Source organism: Lactuca saligna, chromosome 3 (assembly GCF_052625555.1).
Source record: "Lactuca saligna cultivar CGN05327 chromosome 3, ASM5262555v1, whole genome shotgun sequence".
Taxonomy (NCBI): domain Eukaryota; kingdom Viridiplantae; phylum Streptophyta; class Magnoliopsida; order Asterales; family Asteraceae; genus Lactuca; species Lactuca saligna.
In genome coordinates, this window is record NC_136419.1 from 73515327 (window position 1) to 73521326 (window position 6000).

Here is a 6000-nt window from a genome sequence, read left to right on the forward strand (position 1 = left end):
TGCCACTACATCACAACCTCTATCTTGGCCGGATCTACCAAAATACCCTTCTGTTTGACAAGGTGTCCAAGCAAATGCACCCCGCGCAACCAGAACTCGCACTTGGAGAACTTTGCAAAAAGTCTCTCCCTCCTCAAGGTCTCCAATACCTCTCTCAGGTGCTCCCCATACTACTCCCTGGTCTTGGAGTAAACCAAGATGTCATCAATAAACACTATCACAGACTGATCCAGCATCGGCCGGCATACTCGGTTCATAAGATTCATGAACGCAGTCGGGGCATTGGTGAGCCCAAATGGCATCACCACAAACTCATAATGACCATAGCGGGTCCTAAAAGCGGTCTTCTGCACATCATCATCTCTTCCCTGCATCTGGTGATATCCGAAGCGTAGATCAATCTTGGAAAACCAAGATGCTCCCTGCAACTGATCAAACAAGTCATCAATCCTCGGGAGTGGGTAACGATTCTTCACCGTCACCTTGTTTAGCTCTCGATAATCTATACACATACGATGTGACCCGTCCCTCTTCTTCACAAACAGGATCGGGGGTCCCCAGGGTGAACTACTTGGTTTGATAAAACCCTTGTCTAACAGCTCTTGCAACTGCGTAGACAACTCCTGCATCTCGGGAGGAGCCAACCGATATGGTGCCTTGGCTATCGGAGCTGCACCAGGGACCAGGTCAATCCGAAACATAACCTGTCTCTTAGGAGGTATCCCAGGTAAATCCTCTGGGAATACATCCAGGTATTCTCGCACCACTGGTATATCATCAACCGTCTTCTTACTCTTATCTTGGGTATCCATGACATAGGCGACGTATCCTGTGCAACCCTGTTGAAAATACTGCCTCGCTCTCACTGCTGAACAAAGAATTGGTCCGCGTTGTAGCCTCTCGTCCTGAATCACTATCTCTTCCCCATCGGGAGTACGAACCCTCGCTAACTGCAGCTCACAATCAATCACTGCCCCATTGGCACTCAACCAAGCCATACTCACTATAACCTTATCCCCTCACAGGGGAATAGGAACCAAATCTACTGGAAATTGTTCATCAAACATCTGCAATGCACATCGCCTATGAACTCTCGCAACCCTGACGGTTCTATCATCGGCTATCTTAACATCAAGTGGGCAATCCAGCTCTCCTGGAGTCCTGCTAAATCGCTTGCTGAGCGCAAGTGACACAAATGATCGACTAGCTCCCGAATCAAATAATATCATAGCTGATATCTTGTTCACTAAGAACGACCCTATAAACAAACACACAATCATAAAGGATAATAAAAGATATATCAAAGATAATGGAGGAGATACATACCCATAATCATATCGAGAGCTGCTCATGCCTCCTCCACGGACAACTGGAAGGCTCTGATCTTCGCCACTGGCACCTCTGTTCGACCCTGATGGCCGTCTATAATCCTCAATGTAGTAGTGGCGGGTGCCGCCACTTTCCCTACTGCTGCTAAACTCGAACACTTGGACCTCCTATTGCCCCTCTTATTGCACTGGAAGTAAATCAGATCAGAAGGTGATATGGTAGTAATTGTAGAAGTAGCAGCACAATCCCTGCTCACATGCCCTGTTCCGCCGCACATGAAGCAGCCCGAACTACCTGCCCTACACGGCTCGTCATGCTCCCTGCCACACTTGTCGCACCGGCCTCGGCCCTGCTGGCCCTTCCCTCGGGAATCTATCTTGGGCCTTTTGCCCGAACCATATGAACCGAACACTGCCTCTGGTTTCCTCTTCCTCTCGATCTCTAACTCAATATCCCTCTCGCCCCATGAAATCATATCCTCCAGCATCTTGTAGTTGGATTGGCTCACAAACTGGCAGATATCACTTTGTAACATCTCATGATATCGGGCCTTTTTCATCTCCTCCTCCGCGGCATACTACATAACGAGAAAGGCCCTCTCCCTGAACTTGGCAGTAATCTCCGTTATAGTCTCAGTAGTCTGTGTATGATCCTGGAACTATCTAGCAAATTGTTGCACCTCAATGAACGGTGCAAACTCTGCCTTGAATCTGGTCATGAAATCAGTCCAGTTCATGGCATCCAAAGTTGCATCATCCCCAATGGCATGTCCGAGCTCCTCCCACCAATCACGTGCTCTGCCCTTGAGGAAGCAGGAAGCAAGTCGAACCATGTCCCCCTCGGGATATCTGCTGGTACGGAAGGTGTTTGCCACGTCTGCCAACCATCTAGTACTCGCAATGGGATCCTGAGCCCCATGGTAATCTAGAGCTCCACAAGCCCAAAACTACCTGAAGGTCAAAGTATGCGACCCAATCACAGCCGCCATCTTAATGCGAAATGTACTCAACCTCTCATCCAAAAGCTCAAGAATGCTCTCCTTGACCGAACCAAAGATCACAAGAGTCTGGTCTAGTATGCTGTGCATGACCTCTGAAGAGATGAACTCCCTGGTCTGTTCATCTAACTACTCAGCTCCAGAGCCTGAGTATGATCCCCCACCGGCACCTGAACTGCTGACTGCTAGTCTAGAGCGTAGAACCACCATTCTGAAAACACAACATGACAATATCAGCATACTAACATAGCTCAAAGGATCTTATACACTACAAGTTCCTTGGTCTTATCTCGGCCTTCCTTGATTCGAGTACGGATCCTCTGCTTTCAGTAGTACGGGCCCATACTACCTTCCACATTTATCCGTACTTTCCTCAAGAACTGCCTCGACTCCACCTAGTCCCCTCTTCTGCTACTACTCTCTGATACTCTCATCCTAGGCTTGCCCTAGGGAACTACTCACTCCATACTCAACTGCTGAATACCCTCTCAGTAATGTCAACTAGCTACCTCATGAATATATCCACATGCAAAAGAGATTAGATAATCCTTCGAGTAAAAGAATCATCCCTAGAACGGTAAGACTCAGACGAGAGCTGCATAATAAGGTCAAATCCATCACTCTATGATTATCCAGCCTGTACCACATGTGACTTAGCATATTCACGTAATAGCTAGCCAAAATTACTAAGAGTTCCACAAAGCACAAAGCAAGCAGTATTCAGACAATGGGTAAACTGATCAAATAATCCAATCAAACTGTTCTATTTCCAACACAGGAATCTATACTGGCATGAAATTCATAAAGCTCATTCACATATAATAGGCACATAAGGCATCCTTCCTAGATCCTTAGTCCTAATCTAGCATGCAGTTCTCGTACTCATAACATAACATAACATAAACTTGTATGGATAATTTGGGGTACTTACTTGAGCTCGGCTGATTGCATGTACCACATGCTTTTCTCTTTTCAAGATCTTTTGTCTTTTCAAATTCTTTTCTTTTCTTAAAATTCCTATGTAAAAATGATTTTCTTTGAAAACTTTCATACCAAGTCCTCATTTTGAGTTCATACACACCCGAGAATGTATCTGAATCCCTCAAACCAAGGCTTTGATACCATCTTGAAACACTCCGTAAAACACAACACAAAATTTTCATTTTTCATTTATTTCCAAAACCATAATGTCAATAGTAAAGTAATAAAAAGTCATAAACCATGTATCTCAAACTGTCATAACATGTGTCACATATCAAAATAACATAACAAAATGTCAGAGTCCAGCTCCCAGGTTGAGAACTGTGGTGTGTGCCATGCGATCATCCCGAGCCCTTCCCAGTGCTGGTGGAAGTACCTGAAACCAAAACTAAAACTTTAAGCATAAATCTTAGTGAGTCTCCCCAAACTACCCTTATCATACTCATATATCATACAACTAAGAGACTCGGGTCCCGCCCACTCTCATAGAGATTCGAGCCCCGCCCACACTCCGCTATCTAGGAGATTCGGGCCCCGTTCACAATCCGATGTCTAGGAGATTCGGGCGCTACCCACACTCCGCTGTCGAGGAGATTCGAGCCCCGCCCACACTCTACTGTCGAGGAGATTCGGGCCCCACCCACACTCTGATGTCTAACAAGCATACAAGTATCACACAAACATCAAGTATATTATCAAGCATACAACTATATCTAGCTATCACCGTAAGATTCAGGCCCCGCCCACACTCAGCTACTACCATACTATGGGTTGGCCTTGGTTCCTTAGACTCACTTCTACTGAAGGTAATCTCACCTTGTAAGACTGACTGCTGATAACCTGAGTGAGAAATCCCCAAATGCTGCTCCGGCGACTTCCCAACTATCAATACATAACACTACTTTAGTCAAAACTTGATAATCCTTCCTAGGGTAAAATGACTCTTTTACCCCTGGTCAAGGTCAAAGTCTGGTAGAAATCAAACTTCCAAATTATCTCTACTCGTTGAGTCCATAAATTGACTCGCCGAGTTCTAAGCTCTCAGATCTCATAAATCGTGACTTGATTCGCCGAGACATTCCATGACTCATCGAGTCCCTCCATCAACAAGTCTATCAACCTCTGAGACCTAGTTCCACTCAGCTCACTGAGTCTACCCTTCTACTCACTGGTTCGACTCGCTAATCAAGGAAAAGTATGGCTCGCGACCAGACTCGTCGAGTCCTTGCATGCAAATCATCAACGGTCAATCTAAATTGATTTCTGCGCATCTAATACATAGATTTAGTCTTCTAAGGCTAGTATTACACGCAAAGTTGCTAACTTTACACGTATGCATGGTTTATTGAAGCAAAAACATTAAAGCTTAGCTATTATGAAGGTTATTTGTCTAGAATAAGGTCATGGTTGCATAAAGGAGACTTCCTTGAGCTCCAGGGGCTCAAGGGTGATTAGAACCGAGATATGAATTGCTAGAAATGCTTCATCACTAAGGATTTATGGTTGTTTTTAGCCCAAAACCATCATATTTGGGGACTACTAGATCTAATACACATAAGGATCAAGGTGAGAGCTTGATTACCAGAAAAAGTTCCAAAAGAGAGATTGCTTCTGGATCTACTTCCTCCTCCTTGAGTCTTCAATCTTCTCCTTCTTCTTCTAGCTTCTAAATGCACCAAAAATTACTCATAAAGGTAAGAATCACTCAAGAACACTTATAGGGGACAAGGGTTTTGAGAGAAATGAGCTGGAGGTGATGGAGGCCGACATGGGGGATTATAATGATGCTTATATACGGTGCAAACCCTTAGGATTAGTGTTTTCTCTTGCTTGGACGACTCGCCGAGTCATCCTACAAAACTTCGTGTCCTGGCTCTCTCCTACTCGATGATTTAGGGCTACTGACTCGTCGAGTAGCCTCAAAATAAAGAATAAAACATTACTTAATTCACGTACCAGGAACGGAGCGTTACATGAGATCATATGTAGAAGTTATGATGTTTAGAATACAAGATCTAAGTCAAACCACAAGACCTAAGCAACTAAGTAGCTTAGATGATTCCCTTTAAAAAGTAATATATTTTTACCTTCAATTTAAAAAAAAAAAAAAACATGTATACATATATTCATAAAGTACACATGCATCTAAAGATCGCAAGTAACAATATATTACTTTTAACGGAAGTACTCTAAAGAAATTTTAGTAGACTAAAATACGACCACATGGATATACAAATCGTTAAAGTCCAAGAACATATGGAGAAATTACAACATTTAGAAGACAAAACCTAAGCACCAAGAAATCGAGGTCGTGGTGGCCATAAGATTGAATAACCCCGAACACATCGTTAACGATTTTCCCATGTAGGATGATGTGAGAGAAACCTAAAGAAGTCGTTCATAATTATTAAATGTCTACAAAAACAACAAGGACTTATTTTGCAAAAACAAATATTAAGGACTAATGTGAAAAAAAATATTAAGGACTAAATTTGTACAAAGAGAGAAATATATTACCCTATTATGTCATTTTTTCCGGCTTACCTGAAGTAGCCGGTCATAAGGACTAAATGTGTGCAGCTAAACAAGTTGAAGGGGAAAATATGCAGGAAAATTTTAACGCCCCGACTCTCAGGTATTAATTTTAGAGCTTTATTTTTCATATTGTAAGGTCTTCTCGACGAGTTGGATGC